Source organism: Nuphar pumila, chromosome 12 (assembly GCF_984573655.1).
Source record: "Nuphar pumila chromosome 12, dmNupPumi1.hap1.1, whole genome shotgun sequence".
Classification (NCBI taxonomy): Eukaryota; Viridiplantae; Streptophyta; class Magnoliopsida; order Nymphaeales; family Nymphaeaceae; genus Nuphar; species Nuphar pumila.
The window spans coordinates 69,956,237-69,974,495 of record NC_143260.1 but is presented as its reverse complement, the minus strand read 5'-3'; positions in this window follow the sequence as shown (position 1 = coordinate 69,974,495).

Below are 18,259 nucleotides of genomic sequence, written 5' to 3'. Positions count from 1 at the left end.
AAATTCCTGTATTTTCCCAAGTCTTATTCCAATTTTCTATGTCTTCCAGTCTGATGGCATCCAGTCAGCTTGATTCAGTCTTCCTTGAGGGTCACATCTCCTACGAGGTGCGACAAAGTCTTCCCAAGCATCGAGTCCTCAACACTGGATCCTTCTTTCCCCGGTGGTACTATTCATGGTTCAAGAACTTCTCTCGTATGTTTCCGGACCATTTGGACGATTGTGGATTGGAACTGGCATCTGCGGTGGGAAAGCAGACAGTCAACGACAATTTGATCCATGCACTAGCAGAACGGTGGAATCCGAGCACTTCTACCTTCTGGTTCCCGTGGGGCGAGATGACGGTGCTGATAGATGAATTTTCAGAGATTATGGGATTACCCGAGCCAGCCGGTCAGCCTGGAGACCCATTGGAGAAACAATTTCTGATTAATGTTAAGGGTCTGGACCCTAAGGATGCCTTAGCTCGCATGACAGAACGTAAGTCATGGCCCTTGATCGAGGAGGATGGAAATGAATATGTGGACCTGCTCGAAGTCTACAAGCAGTATGGAACATTTGCAGAGGTCAGCTTATTGTCCAGGACAGCTCGAGAGAGAATCCAGCACGCGATGGTTCTGTGCACGGTGGGATTAGCCTTCTTTCCTGATGGGCGGAATTATATAGATATCACAATAGTTCAGCTTCTAAGGGGATGGGGAAGTCGACAGACCAACCACCTCTCCATAGCCATGGCCGCACTCGCCTTTCTATACCGAGGGTTGACTCGTTTCGCACTCGGAGAATCAATTCTAGTCGAAGGGTGCACCTACGCCCTGCAATCCTGGTTCCTCCGGCATGTGCCAGCCCGAGCCAGTTCCTTCAGATACAATGGTAAAAAGCTTCTGCCAGTTGCGCGATACCGATTCTTGATCGACAACCTTCAGGAGGAAGAAGTCGTATGGGACTACTTTGATCGTCAGGAATCACCTCCCAGATATACTTACGCTTATGGCAAGCGGTTCAGGCTACTTGGCCCCTTTTTCTGCGCATACTATCATCCGGAGCGATGTGTCAGACAGTTCTCTTAGAGGCAGAAGCGCGTAGAGATTCGCCCACTAGCAAGGGTTCTGCCAGAATTCGACCTCGCATCAGATCAGTGGTCCGTAGCATACCATTCTGCCAGACATGGTTGGGATTCCTTTGTTAATCTTACTATTTTTCCTGGCCATCGTGTGTCTTCTGATTATCAGGAGTGGTGGAAAATTGTCCGTCCCCCTCCCCTTTGTCGAGTCTATTATTAATAAAATCATGTCTTTTTTTTCTTCAATAAAATTCCTTTAAATTTCATCCTATCTTGGTTTGACGACCTCGCCTAGGTAACAAGGCATATTTTTAAGTTGCTTATTTTTGCAAAGGAATAGCAGCGCAATTGTCGTAATCCCAGCGACGACTCAATCCCTAGTAATGGGATACTCTTTCAATTGTCTACCAAAATTCTCAATAAATATTTTCCTCTAAACCAAATTTCCTTCAAAAGCCTAACCATCAATTCTGCCTTGCAGAGAGCGTTAGCAATCTCTAGAGAGTTGTCGTGACATTCAATGGTTCATACAAGGTCCGGAAAGAAAACCACATCAGTTGAAGGCATCGCGTACTCAGTCGCTTCAGAAGAAGAAATGGACTCACCCCGATCAGCCAAAAGTCAAGGACAGCAGGTGGAGGATGACGTGGATCCTCAGATGTACATCATGTTCAAGAAAATGATGACCAAGATGCTGGCAGAGCAAGCTGAAGCCAGTACTGAGCAGACTCAGACCAAGCAGAAGGATAGGGATCACACGACCAGAAATGTGAAGATCAGTAAAAAGCAGAATCGTCATGAGGAAATGTCTGATGAGTCAGAATCAACAGATGATACTGACAAAGAATATGAAAACAAGCAAGAATTCAAAAGGTCAACTCAGGGGCAGGGGTCGGCTTACAAATCCAAGAATCAGTCTGTTGACGACCCTACGCAGTCACAACTCAAAGATGTGATGAAAATAGTTAAGGATCTTCAAACTCGTGACAAGAGCAAAAGAGTCTTTACAAGTGAAGACTTTTATGATGGACTGGATGGGGATGATGATCTTGATAATCTCCCCAAGAAATTTATCAAGTTTGATGGTTCGGGTGACCCAAAAGCACATCTCGCCCTATTCTTCACAGAATGTTCCAGGTTCAAGAGGAACAATCGTGCCTTATTTCTCTGCTTTCCTCGCAGTTTGGAAGGTGTCGCAACAAAGTGGTACTCAGAGCACATTAATCCGATAGAACTGAAAGAATTCGACAAAGTGGTCAATTTATTTATTGAGCGCTTTCTATTCAATGCTGAAGCACTCCCGACTCTCAGTCATCTCTGCAGTCTGAGGCAGAAGGAAAACAAGAAGGCCAGGGATTTCATTCATAGATGGAGATCCGCTTGCAATAAGATGTGTGAGCCAATAGCAGAAAGACACGCACTATCTTTGATCCTGAGCAACTTCTCGCAACCCCTGAGGAGACTAATTTCTACATCTCCATCGAAGAGCTTCATAGAACTGACAGAACGAGCCGAATGGCTCGAGTTGAGTATGGAGAACGGATCTTATGAGGGTTTTATGTTTACAAAGAATAACAGTCAACAAGAATCAAAGAAGAAAGCCCATTTTACCTACTCTGCCAATAACAGTAAGAATCAGAACAAAGGAAATGGAAAAAATCACAGTTATGCTTCAGGAGGGTCAAATCCCAACAAAAGTGATCAGAAAGGCAAGTCGATTATTCAATATGATAAGCAGCCACAGCAGACCCTCGAACAGAGATCAAGACCACAAGAAAAGCAGAAGCTGGAAGGATGGAGTTATAACCGCAAGTTTACTCCTCTAGACCAGTCCCTCGAGACGGTATTAGAATATATGCTCGGCAGTGATATGATTAAGCTTCCAAGGGTAGCTGACCCGCCAGTGGTTATGGGAAAAATGAAAGACAGATTCTGCAAGTTCCACCGAACTGTGGGACATGATACCAAGAACTGTTTCGTTCTCAAAAACATCATACAAGATTATATTGACAAAAATCTGTTGGTAGAAGGGGCTGAAGATGAGAAAATGAAGATTCTAAAACAGCCTTTCTTGCAGCACTCAACAGCAATGATATCTGATCATCCCTTTCAGCCACAAGATCATATCCGACCATGCCCTAGCAGTGATATCAAGGTGCAACATCAGGTATTAGTGTTGCATAAGGCCCAGTCCAGTTCTCAAAAGATGGACCTCGTTTCAGCATTCAGTAAGCTGAAAGTTTCGAGAGAGCCCGCTAGAGTATCTCCAGAGGTAGCCAAAAGAATGCCGTGGATACCCAAGAGCCTTGTCAAACCTACTTCAGAAAAAGGGAGAACATCAGAAGAAAAGGTCGATACAGTGTAAAGACCAATCATTGCCCTCTCTAATATCCCTATCCTTGAGTTGGCACGTGCCTCTCCTAAGCATCAGCAAGTCCTGAACAATTTACTGCCAAAAATCAAGGTCAAGCCAGGCACCACACCTGAAGACATGACTCAGATCGTTAATCAGGCCATGACCAATGCTCCCATAACCTTCTCAGATGAGGATCTGCCAAAACCTCACGCATTTCATAACAATGCTCTGTACATTGTGGTGCGAACCCGGGGAATGACTGTACCCCACGTGCTTGTAGATGGAGGCAGTAGCTTCAACATTTGTCCTGAAATGACTGCCAAGGCTCTGGGTATAAAAGAAGAAGAGTACACACCGGATCCGATCACTATTTATGGGTTCGATAATCATGGACAGACAGCAAAGGGAAAGATCTTCCTGGAAACATTTATCAACTACTCTGTTCATACAGTGCTTTTCCATGTCGTTAACGTGCCGCCAACGTATAATCTTCTACTGGGAAGAACATGGATTCATAATGCCAACGCCGTACCATCCACTTTGTATCAGTGCATCAAATGGTCTAAAGGTGGCATGATAACTACTGTTTTGGGGGAAGATCCTGAAGAGAGGCTACCTCAGCCTATGATCCCTATATACTGCTGATATCCCCAGCATTAGGGAAAGTGAAGAGGTTGTTCTCAGTGAAAGCCTTGAAATGCTAAAGTTAGAAGCAACATCAGAGACAAATCACACAGCAGCGATGGTCCAATGGCAAGGACCACATTTCTTTAAGATCGGAGGTCGTCTCGATTACAGTACTTTCAAGGACCATCCTCTTTTCCCGCAGTTTGTTAGAACCAAGAAAGGGTTTGACCTGTTACTGAAGCATGGTTATCAGCCTTTCAAAGGATTGGGCAAGAACGGAGATGGCCGACTAGAGCCAGTAGTCCCTGATCATCATCCGCGTAGGGCAGGACTAGGATTCATGGGCAAAAGAGTTCACAAAAATATTTTCTTCATTAAAGGGATCCATTAAAAATTTTCTACCATCTGTCTTTTCTATTTCATTCATTTGATTTCTGCAGTTTGTAGGGACAATGTCCCATTTCAGCTCATTTTAAATGTCCTTATTTCATTTCAAGTCTTCAATAAAGTTATCAATTTTCTCATCTATCTGGATGTCATCTTTCTCTTATTCCTCTGCAATTTTGTCTTCAAAATTCATTATTATTATTTTTTTTATTCTCATGAAATTTATGTCATAGTGAATGAACTTTTTCTAAAAGCTATTCCTTTTCAAAAATTTCAGAATGTCTTCTCAACCGATAAAAAGATTAGTCATCAATCTTTCAATCTTATCAAAACCGGCAAAGATACATCGGGTCCGGGCAAGAGCAGAGGACAGTAAGGTCACAGAGCAGTTAGAAGAAATGACAGAATTTGATTCGTCGCTTCCAGAGTTGCCAGAATTTGCAGCGATTCAGAAACAAGATGAACCATCGACCCTAGTCCAAGACCCGACTGAGGACATCAATATTGGTTCAGAAGATAGTCCGAAAATTCTCAAGATTGGTACCAGCCTAAGTACAGATGAGAAGGAAAGGCTCACTGACTTTCTCAAGCAGTACCAAGAAGTTTTCGCATGGACTTATGAAGATATGCCAGGTTTAGATCCTAAATTGGTGGAACATCGACTCGTTCTGAAGCCTGATGTGAAACCTGTTAAGCAGAAGTTAAGAAAAATGGATCCTCGAATCGAGCAACAGGTCAAGGAAGGACTTGAGGACTTGCTTAAAGCATGATTCATTCGAGCAATAGATTATCCGGACTGGTTGGCAAATATTGTTTCAGTTCCCAAGAAAAATGGAAAAGTGCGAATTTGTATTGACTTTCGCGATCTCAATAAAGCTACTCCAAAGGATGACTATCCACTCCCAAATATTGACCTCCTAGTTGATAGCACAGCTGGGCATGCCATGTTCTCCTTCATGGACGGATACTCCGGATATAATCAGATCAAGTTAGCCGCTCGTGACCAATCCAAAACATCCTTCACTACGCCATGGGGCACTTTCTGTTATACAGTCATGCCGTTTGGGCTCAAGAATGCTGGGGCAACCTATCAGCGTGAAATGGCTGCCATTTTCCATGATCAGATGCACAAGACTATGGATGCATACGTTGATGACATCCTGGTCAAATCCAAAGAAGAAGAAGATCATATCGATGCTTTAAGTCAAGTCTTCAAGCGACTCATTCTTTACAAAATGAGACTCAATCCTCAGAAATGTGTCTTCGGGGTTGAATCAGGCAAATTGCTAGGTTTCTTGGTCAGCAAAAAGGGGATAGAAATGGATCCCGCTAAAGCAAAGGCCATCATTGACATGCCACCTCCAACTACTCTTAAGGAATTGCGTAGTCTTCAGGGACGTATGCAATCAATTCGGAGATTCATATCCAACCTTGCCATGAGATGTGAACCTTTCAATCATCTACTCAGAAAAGGAGTGAAATTTGAGTGGGGACAAGAGTGTCAGCAATCGTTTGAACGTATCAAGAAATATCTTCTTAATCCGCCCGTTCTGAAGCAACCAGAATTGGGAAAGCCTCTCTTGCTATATGTTTCAGTTAACCAAGCCGCTTGTAGTGGATTCTTGGCACAGTATGAGGAAGGCAGTTTGATTGAACATGCCATCTATTATGTAAGCAAGACTTTCATTGATTACGAGAAGAAATATTCTCAGATAGAAAAGACATGCCTAGCACTAGTATGGATGTGTCAGAAGTTGAGACATTACTTGTTAGCATCAGAAGTCAAGATTCTCTCAAAACTTAATCCTCTCAAGTATATTCTCGAACAACCATTTCTTAGTGGACGGATTACTAAGTGGCAAGTCCTGTTAATGCAGTATGATCTGGGGTATGTTTCTCAGCAATCTATCAAAGGTCAAGCAATTGCAGACCAATTGGCAGATTTTCCTTTATCAGAAGATGTTAAAATCGAGGATAGTTTTCCCGATGAGCGGATCTGTAATGTTCAACAATCCCTAGTTTGGAATCTATTTTTCGATGGATCCAAGAACATGGCCGGCATAGGGGTCGGAATCTTGCTGATCACACCAGAGAAAGAGATGATCCCCTTTTCTCTGAAACTGGATTTTCAATGTACCCATAATATGGCTGAGTATGAAGCTTTAATACAAGGTATGAGAATTTTGCAAGACTTCAATGTTCAGAGGGTACACGCTTTCGGCGATTCATTGCTCGTCGTCAGCCAAGTCAAAGCTGAATGGCAGGTAAAAGATCAGAAGTTGCTCCCTTACCAACAGATCGTTTTAGCCCTTATCAACAATTTCGAGGAATTTCAGCTTTTCCATATCAAAAGAGAGTTTAATCAAATAGCTGATGGTTTGGCCAGTTTGGGCTCCATTATGTCTTTCAGAAATGGAGAATCCTGTCGCTCTTTTGAAATCGGTAGACTTGACCAACCTGCCTTCGTTCCGGTAATGCAAGTCAACCAGGCGGAATAGAAAAAGAAACCTTGGTACCAAGATATTAAAAACTTTATTGAAACTGGTGAGCTTCCACCAGAACTATCAAAGAAGGAGCAAAAAGCAATTCAGCATATGTCCGCCCGCTATTTTATCCTTGCCAATGTTCTTTATTATCGTGGGTTCAGTTCTGAGTATTCCAGGTGCTTAGATGAAGAAGAAGCCAAAGAAATCATACGAGAAGCGCATGAAGGTATTTGCAGTGGTCATGTCGGCTACCAAACCCTTGCTAAACAAATCATTCAGGTAGGATACTATTGGAGAACCATGCAGCAAGACTGCTATCATTTTGTGAAGAAGTGCGTTCAGTGTCAGATACATGCACCTTCCATTCATGCGCCAGCCACGTACTTGCAATCAGTCGTGTCTCCATGGCCATTTTCTATGTGGGCCTTTGACGTCGTAGGACCCATCTCTCCTTCAGCTTCTAATGGTCATAAATATTTCCTTGCCGCAACAGAGTATTTCACCAAATGGGTTGAAGCTGTCACTCTGCGTACAGTGGAAGGTCGACATGTAGTTTCGTTCATTCATAAGTCGTTTCGGTATACCGCACGACATCGTATTAGATAATGGTACTCATTTCAAGAATGAGAGAATGAAGATCTTTTGTTCAAAATTCAGAATTCATCATCATTTTTCAGCTCCTTATTATCCACAAGAAAATGGTGAGGCAGAAGCAACAAACAAGAGTTTTATTCGCATCTTGGAAAGAACCGTTGAGATGGGTCGTGATTGGCACGAGAAAATCCATGATGCACTTTGGGTATATCGAACTACCATTCGAACCCCAACCAATGCGACTCCTTCAGAACTTGTTTATGGGACTGAGGTGGTGTTACCTCTTCATGTTCAGAAGCCCGCCCTTAAGTTCGCATCTCTTTTAGAGTTACCACTCGATCAGTATCAGCAACAGAGATTGGTACAGTTAGATTTACTCGATGAGAAAAGACTCAAAGCAGCAGAACACGCTCAGTCTTATCGTCAGAGGATAGCAAGGGAATATGATAAGTCAGTCATCGAAAGGAGATTCCAAGTTAATGACTAGGTCCTTAGATCAACGGCTCAACTCAAGCATCGTCCATGTGGCAAATGGTCACCAAACTGGGAAGGTCCCTACGTGGTGAAAGAAACGTTGCCCCGTAATTCATATCGTCTGATTAATGCAGACGGGGTAGAACTATCCGACCCCATTAATGCTCGACATCTGAAGAAATTCTATACCTAGAAAATCTCTATTCTATCTTTTGTATTCTTCAAAAATTCCTTTCAATAAATGATCAATTATTCTTTTGTCAAAATATCTCTCTTCCCCATAATATACTAGGGCATTCTTGTTAAAGTTGCCTTTTATCCAAAACAATCTGTGTGCAGGCAGGATCTAATAAATCTCTCATTTTGCATGCATGTGCACTCAGTTGCATCCATTTGCATTTGCATGCATTCATTCGCATTCATCTGCATCAATTTGCATTGAATTTCCCATGCAGGATAAGGGATAAATCCTGAGACCCCGGCAAGTCATCCAAGTCATCGTCAATTGATGACCCTTCAAAACCCAGTGCTCATACTGGTAATCCTTCAAAACCCAGTGCTCGTACTGGTAATCTTTTAAAACCCAGTGCTTGTACTGGTAATCTTTTAAAACCCAGTGCTCGTACTGGTAATCTTTTAAAACCCAGTGCTCGTACTGGTAATCTTTTAAAACCCAGTGCTCGTATTGATAATCTTTTAAAACCCAATGCTCGTACTGGTAATCTCTTAAAACCCAGTGCTCGTACTGGTAACCTTTTAAAACCCAGTGCTCGTACTGGTAACCTTTTAAAACCCAATGCTCGTATTGGTAATCCTTTAAAACCCAGTACTCGTACTGGTATTTTAATTCGGTCTTCATACTGGTCGCAACATGACTCTCACATTGAGGTTCAGACTCGATGTTAATCTTCAAACCTGCGAACCAAACAATCTGTATCAGACCCTTGGGTCGTTCCATTCTGTTAATCTGACATTTGGGTTGCCGATTTTGTGAGACCTCTAGTCATTCGTGTTATCAAGCAGTTCTTTGAGTTATCAAAAGCTATCAAAATCAATCGTCAAGTATTTCTCTTGCGAGGGACCCTTTTTCCAGGGAGAGTTCGAGGGAGCTCGTTTCTTTTCGCATCTCTTTATTGTTCGTTGGTTGAACCCCTTTTTCTAGGGAGTGTTTGAAGGGACTCGTGCTTCACGAACAGTTTGCAAAACAATCTTTATTGTCACACAAGGAACCCTTTTTCCAGGGAGAGTTTCGACGGAAGCTCGTCCTCCTTGTAACCCTAAATGTCTTTTGTTAGGCCACCTCCGTCGTCGAGGACCCTTTTTCCAGGGAGAGTGTGATGGACTCGTTCCTCTATGATATCCTTTCAATCTTTGTTAGCGGACCCCTTTCCATAAGAGGAGCCTAGAAATAGGGAGTTTTGACGAAAACTCTATTTCTCTTCGAAAGTTCGTTTTGCAAACACCTCCTCTTCAGGGAAGAGAGGAGTATCTTTTGTTACCCGTTCAGGTAAGGGTCAAGCCTGAGTCTCTCTTTGGGGAAAGGAGAGGAGAATCTAGCCACAGATGTGTCATTTAGATCTCAAGTGATTTCTTTCACCAAGGATTTCAGGAATATTTTGCCAATTTGTCTTGAAAAATAGTTGTTGATCTCAAAATCTTTACTGCATAAAATTGTACCTCAAAATACCTTTAGTATTACTTCCGAAAGGACAAAGCTTTTGTGAAAAAGGATTCAAAATTCAAAATCTTTCTATTGGCCAACCAAAAGGATGAAGAATAAATCCGCGATATGGCCAGCAAAGAAAATTCAATGTTGTTGCAAAGCCATGAGTGATTGATATTGATCGCAGTCAATGGCACACTTTTTAAGATCATTCTTGGAAAATAAAAGCAGTCGAAATATCCTGAGTGATACAGAAAAATCTACTCAATCTCCATGTCTCCTCAATCACCTAAGCTACAATTAAATATCTGCAAAAGGGATCTCTCAACTGTCGTAAAGATGAATGCGAATTAGATGAGTCGACCCCCGGGGCCAAAGAAGATTTGGATCATCTCCAAGATGACGAAGTTTGTGACGGATCCTTCCAGGGAAAGTCCAGATCACCGTCGAGATGAAGGCGAGTGTGATGGACCTACCGACAAATCCTAAAAGATATTTAATTTCTGCTATCATCAAGAGATTCCCAACCAATGAGCCAATAACCGTCAATATAATCCCTGAGAGAAAAGAAGGATCGGAACATCTCTGAGATGAAGGAGTTTGTGACGTACCCTTCCAAAAAAATAAAGAGAGAAAAAGCTAGGACATCTCCAAAATGAAGGATGATGTAATTCCCGAAAAATCCAAGAGAGCTTCAATTCTGTTAAAAAGAGAGTGCAGAAAGATCATCACGAGAAAAGAATCCCAGGATATCAGACTGCCGAATCTATCAAGAATCGTCTTTAATTTTGTGAAATTCTTTTATCAATATCCTTTCACTAATAGCTCTCGCAATATCAAGAATACATTCTTTTCCGTCCATATCAAGGAAATTGATAGCCTCCTTGAAGGAAAGTCAATTGCAAGTAATTTGAATTCGAATCTTGATTCTACGAAGTTAAGTCCAATTGGAGGTAATACTTCAGGTAGAAAAGAGGGAATATTTTTCATATATATATGTGCTTATCATTCTTGAATTAACTACAATTTTTTATCTTATTGGCAATCTTTTCAAGTTATCCTGACATGAAGTGAGAACTTGATGTTTATTTTGATGTATCCAAGCGTTGTTGTTATCCCTTTTAGGATCGGATGATGGGAGTTGTCCAAGATCCTTCCCTTCTTGTTTTAATCTGAGTGCCTAGGTTCTCAGATTCGCACACTTCTCTGTGCTCCCCACTGTCCCACCATAGACAGTTCCTGTTCAGGTTAAGGGTTAAACCTGAATTTTCTGCAAAAAGGTCATCTGTCTTAAAAGCCATTCAGTCTCAGCGATGAGACGTCCAAGATAAATCCCTTTTCAAGCTTTAGGGAACCCCCTTTCTTCCTTTTCCAAACCCCTCTCGGATTTATTGTGCAAAATTCGAAGGTCCCATCATGGTTTCTTTATTCGAGGACTTTCAGGTTAAGGGTTAAGCCTGAGCCTCGTTTTTCCACGAGGTATCGTCCCCTTTCAGGTTAAGGGTTAAGCCTGCTGATGTCTTCTTTTAAATCGTTGTAATTTTGAAAAGATTTTTATGTGAAAAACATGTGAAAACCAGACATCAAATAATAAAAACCGGTTCTCACTAGTGGATGAGACCGGGTCGAACTCAGAGAACGGGAATATTTCGTATTCAAGTACACAAATCTAAAGTAATCTTTATTGCCGAATTATTTGAAATGTAAAATGTTCAAGAAAAGTAAAAACAACTAACTATTACAACAAATGAATACCCTTCGCAGAGGGCGTAAAATGCAATATTTACAACCCAATTAAATTCCTAATTCTAAGAATAAAAGCAAAAAGAAGCTTTATTCTTTGTACTTCATGTCATGTAATCACTTCCGCTCCAGTCTGTGCTATCCTGCACAATTCAAATGAACACGAGCAGTACCAGATATAGAAGTAAAAACAATATTAAACTAGCTCAACACTAAAAACAATGAAATATATCATCAATCAAAATTCAATGACAATTAAAACTATATTAACTAAAGCAATTAACTAAATTTCAATTCACTAACACTTAGCTACATGAAATCTGACCATTTCAATTAACTAAAGTGAAAACAATTAACCACTAACACTTAAGTAACACACGAAAATGCAATATAAAAAATACAGAAACTTAACGATATACTGAAAAGATGTAAATGAATTGAAATGTATATAAAAAAACAGGAAATTCGGTAGAGAACAAACAGAAAATGAAAAATTACAAAACAGAAATTATAAGGTATTGAAGAACAGGAATTCAAAAGAAGAAAGAACAAGAAATTTTTTTTGAATACAAAACAGGAAGAATTTGTATATTGAAAACATAAAATCATGAGGCAATGGAATCAAACAAGGAATTGCTGAAATGACAACAGGAAAACTGAATGATAAAAAAAAAACAGGAAAATATGCTGAAATGAAAGCAAACAAGATGTGATGAAAAAAAATTAAAATTGCAGGAAAAAAAAACAGAAAAGGTAACAACAAATGGATGAACAAATAAAAAAATGAACGGATACACAGTAAAGAAGATCAACACATGAAGTCGAAAATTGTAACAGTGAAAAAAAATCAGATGCATGACATTGTGAAAATGAAAAAAAACAAAACTAAACAAAGAACTAGCAAAACCGACAATACAGGAAATGAAATGATGCAAATGCTACTATGCAGATAAAAAAAAAATGCTAAATCAAAACAATGCAGGAAATTGAGAATGAAAAGAATGAGAAAGAAGAAAACAAGAAATTACAATAAAATGAAAACACACAGGAATGAGAAAATAATGCAGTAATCAAAATCCTATGCATATATATATATATTTTTTATCTTTTTGAATTAAATCAACGATTTCTGCAGCACAAACTAAAAGAAGATAAGAAGAAGAAATTGCTTATCATGAAATCAAAACGAAATTGCAGAAATAAAAAAAACTAAGAACAGGAAAATAAAACGATGCTTGAAAAACAAACAGGACGATAAAAAAAAAACAGAGAACAAATGCAGAAATCAGAGTTCGATTATATATTTTTTTTTTTCTGAAACAAAGAAAACAGGAACGATTAAACAGAAAGAAGAAGAAGAAGAATAAGATTGGAAGAAGAAAAAGAAGAATACTAAGAGGAATTGAAGATCGGAGGAAGAAGAAGAGGAAGAAGAAGAAGTAGAAGAAGAATTTGGAAGAAGAAGAGGAAGAAGAAACAGATTGGATGAAGAAGAAGAAGAAGAAGAAGAATTTGGAAGAAGAAGAGGACTTACCGTGAAATGGAGGGAATCGGGGAAGAAGTGGCGACCTCCACCACCACTGCCGTCGCCGAACTGAAGCTCCACCTCCACCGGCTGCCGGATATTGACAGAGAAAGAGGGAGAAAGGGAAGGTAGGGAAGAGGAGCAGCCACCGGCGATGGTGGAGGAAGGAGAGAAGAGAGGGAAGAGTGGGAAAGAGGGGAAAGAGGAGCTTCAGCCGTGAATGGGGGAGGCGCTGTTTTTTTTTCAAGTTTTGGGTTTTAAAAACCCCAAACCGGCTGGAACCGGTTTGAAACAAATTTTTTTAGTTTTGAAAAAATGCAAACCGGTTCAAGCCGGTTTGCTTATTATTTTTTTAGTTTTTTTTCAAGAAACCCAAACCGTGTAAACCGGTTGGTTATTTTATATATTTTTTTTCAGTTTTTTTTAAAAAAACAAAAACTATGTAAACTAGTTTATTATAAAGTTTTCAAAAATTAAAATCAAAACTTATTTATAAAGAAACTTAAAAACTATTCTAACTATTTATATTTATATTTAATTTTTTCTTTTCTAAAAAACAAACATTTAAAATGATTTTATTAACAATATAAAACTATTTTCTCTATTTTTTATTTTTTATTTTATTTTTAATTGAAAACTAAAACTAAACTACTATGAATATAACAAAAACTAAAATATGCATAAAAATGTAAAATTAAACTATTTTTAATGCATTTTCTATTTTTAAATCATTTTAGCACATTTACTCAAAAACTAACATAAAATTGGGTTTTTGAAACATTATTTCATAAAATCATGCATATTTAAATGTTAATTAACCCTGAATTATATGCATGATCAAATACCCCCATGCTTATGTTTTGCTACTCCTCGAGCAAACTAGAAAAATGCAAGAAATCAAACTATCACCTAACTCACTTTCGTAGGAATCACGGTTGCATTTAGCTCATGCAACAAGCCCTTTCAACCCCTGGGTTACCCCAGTGGACGAGTAAGGTCTCGTGAGGGTTTGCAGTGATGCTACCCACAAACATCCCTGTCATGTATGCATAATATTACACATCCTCACAAGTAGTAGATAATCAAAGACTTTATTTTCACAGATATTTCCTATTATTTCAAAATCGAAATATAATTAGAGTCTTTTATGCACCACCACAGAAAAAGAATTTCTTTCACTTTTCTAAATATCACAATTATTTATGTTTTATTCTTAGAAAATCCAATAAAAACATATTATTATTTACTTATCCTCACTCATATGTTTTCTGCACAGGTTTTCTCAATCACACTTCTAAGCACTGAACTTTTCTTTCTTTTTCAGCTCTTTTCTCAATTTTTTTCTTTTCACGCTTTTTTTTTCTTTTTGCGTATTCATTCTTCTTTTATAGCTTGCGTGTGGTCTGCTTTTATGCCTTGTGCAATGTCAATATCTTCTATACTTTTTCAATACATACCAAAAGATATCAACTAAGACATAAAAGTGACTTCCTTCATTCACCATTATAACGTGAGAGTCAAACATTTCAACTTGTATCTGTTCTCAGTTACTTAGGATCACGAAGTTTTCCACTCTCCTTTTCGAAAATGGAATTAAAAGTTTCAACTTACATCTAAGTTCCATCTACTAAGGATTGTGGAATTATCCAAACAACCTAACGCATGTTTTTTCTCACTTTTTGAGCTCATTTTTATGCTTTTGTTCATTTGCTTAGTTTTTCAAAAATAGAACTGTGCATATTCATATTTATGATTCAAAATAAATTCTAACATGTATCTATCATCATTTCTTCGAAATCCGCATAAAAAACCATAATTTTTAGATCTATGTTAGAAAAAAAAAATCGTGGGGCTTAAAAATCCTCTAAAAAACATCAGATTTGAAATAACATTCATATAAGTTCAAACTCTTTCTTTAAAAATATATTTTTCATGAGAGATGTGTAAACATGTGCAAGAACATAACAGAAATATCCAGGTGTGCAAACTACACCCTCCCCCATGCTTGAATGACACTGTCCCAGTGGCACTCCCCCATGCTTATATGAAACTAAGTGAATGCATATGAGAGAAATAAATGAGGGAAAAGAGTAGAATGACATGACATGAATTAAAAATACACGTTCTATGAATGTAATGAATGCAATGTATACATGACAAAACATAAAACTCATGAATGAAACAAAAAGAATATGAAAAACTCATGAAAAAGTAAAAACAACATAAAATCTATAAATTCTAATCAAATCTAATAATATACAAGATATGGGTTGCCTCCCATAAAGCACTAAGTTTGACGTCCCCAGCCAGACGGATCCCTGGAAAAACCTTCATCGTCCATGAGATCAATGGACATGAAGTATCGCTCAATGAGGCTCTATAAAGAAAAGAGTGTCATCTGTGACACTACGCACTGTGTTTTCATCCCGTCTACCTCTAACTGTAAGATCATAACTCTCTCGACGTGAAGAACAAAGATTAGTCTCATCTGAGAGACTGGTCAAGAATCGAGAGTCTAGGACCGACCGACTATCAATGAATGCAACTTCAGACAAGTGGTGAATATGATCTGGCTTGACTTGGTCAAGCACCTTCTGCATCTGCACCTCTTGCTTACTAAAAACAATCGGTGATCCTACAGGCTGAGAAAATGGGGCTTTATATGATGATAATGCATGCTGTGAGTAAGGCCCCTTCTGTTGAGGTATCATGGAGATCGACTCGTCAGTAGAAATGATATGAGGTTCATGAGTCGATTCCTGAGTGGAGTGACACGCCTTCTCATACTGAAGGGATGTAACAGTTTTGACTTGCTCATGATGTGAATCAGTGGGTTGCAAGTCAAATGACATGGGTTCTTCTCCGTTAGATGTGACAGCAGACTGACTATGAAGGTTCCTCTGCCTTTGCCTACTCAATGTCTGAGCTAACTGTCCCATTTGAGTCTCTAGCTTGGCTATTGACTGCGTATGGGAACAAAGAGTGGCCTTGATATCAGAAAAGACTTCTAACATCTTCTCTTGAAATGATGAACTTGGAATGGGCTCCTGAGGAGAAGGTAGACAATACTAGGGATGAACTTGTGGAAATATAGGATGCAAGTAACCTTGTGAAGGGTTACTAGGTCTATACTGTGTCTGGGAGGGCTGATGGGATAGGGAAATAAACTGGTTTTGCCAACCTGGGTTATATGAGGATGTAAATGAATCGGGCATAGGTTTAGCGAAACCTTGGGCAGCATTCACATGCTCCTGAACGAATTCAGGATATAATGGCGCTGTCGGACAATCCGCAACACAATGTGCAGGGCTAGCACATAGCTCGCACACTCTTTTTACTGGATTTCTCAAGGAATTGGCTAGGAATTGATCTAACTTCCTAGTCAACTAGTCAACTAGTCAACCTTGGTACGTAATTCTAACTCGGACCCAACTTCGGAAATCTCAACTTTCCTAGGACCACTAGACAAAGATGTAGTCCTATCGAGCCGTGAAGACAAGGTATGATGCATCATGTTTTCACTCAAGGTCTCAAATAGAGACAATGTCTCGTCTTCACTCTTGAGTATAAAAGTGCCCCCACAAGACGAATCAACCATTTGACGGTGCTTTTCAGTAAGCCTATCATAAAAATACTGCACCAACTGCCAACGAGGCACCTGGTGATGGGGACACTTGCGGAGAAGATCTTTTAATCTCTCCCAAGACTCGTGAAATTGTTCTCCCTCAATTTAAGAAAAACTGGTTATAGCTTTACGAAACTGGTTCGTCTTACCAATTGGGAAATATTTTTTAAAAAATTCTCTTTGCATTCCTTCCCAAGTAGTAATACGAACCATCTCAAGAGATTTTAGCCAGTGCTTGGCTTTATCTTTGAGAGAGAACGGAAACAAAGTCAACCGCATAGCATCATCTCCAAAGTTATTGATTCGAATAGTCGAGCAAATCTCAAGAAATTCATCGAGATGACGATATGGGTCCTCATTGCTAAGGCCATAAAACGAAGATAACATTTGAATCACACTGGCCTTAATCTCAAAATGGCTCGCTCCTACATCAGGTCTCGTGATGCAGGAGGCGGGAGTATACGTATTTGGCATGAAGTACTCCCTCAAAGGACGGATCAATTGATGATCGTCAGCCATTGTGTACACCTTAGAGTAGACCGGTGTAGCACACGTCCTAACTTTGGGTTTTCTACCTAACTAACGCGCTAAGCGGCCAAACCACGCAAACCACAAAGCGAGTGAACTAAAAAAAACAAACACCACGCAGTTACACATAACAGAGATTATGCATAAGAAATATGAAATCTATGTGTACGGTACCAATCGTACACAATCACCTCTAAGGGGGTCCTAGTAGGTGGGCAGTGCAGAAAAGTAAGCTTGTCTCTAAGATATGCACATACGTGGTTCTAAACCTAAATGCACACAAACAGTAGGCAATAAAGTGAATACTAATATTACGCCATTCCCCGGCAACGGCGCCAAAAATTTGATGTCTTCTTTTAAATCATTGTAATTTTGAAAAGATTTTTATATGAAAAACATGTGAAAACCAGACATCAAATAATAAAAATCGGTTCTCACTAGTGGATGAGACCGGGTCGAACTCAGGGAACAGGAATATTTCGTATTCAAGTATACAAATCTAAACTAATCTTTATTGCCGAATTATTTGAAATGTAAAATGTTCAAGAAAAGTAAAAACAACTAACTATTACAACAAATGAATACCCTTCGCAGAGGGCGTAAAGTGCAATATTTACAACCCAATTAAATTCCTAATTCTAAGAATAAAAGCAAAAAGAAGCTTTATTCTTCATACTTCGTGTCATGTAATCACTTCTGCTCCAGTCTGTGCTATCCTGCACAATTCAAATGAACACGAGCAGTACCAGATATAGAAGTAAAAACAATATTAAACTAGCTCAACACTAAAAACAATGAAATATATCATCAATCAAAATTCAATGACAATTAAAACTATATTAACTAAAACAATTAACTAAATTTCAATTCACTAACACTTAACTACATGAAATCTGACCATTTCAATTAACTAAAGTGAAAACAATTAACCACTAACACTTAAGTAACACACAAAAATGCAATATAAAAAATACAGAAACTTAACGATATACTGAAAAGATGTAAATGAATTGAAATGTATATAAAAAAACAGGAAATTCGGTAGAGAACAAACAGAAAATGAAAAATTACAAAACAGAAATTATAAGGTATTGAAGAACAGGAATTCAAAAGAAGAAAGAACAAGAATTTTGTTTTGAATACAAAACAAGAAGAATTTGTATATTGAAAACATAAAATCATGAGGCA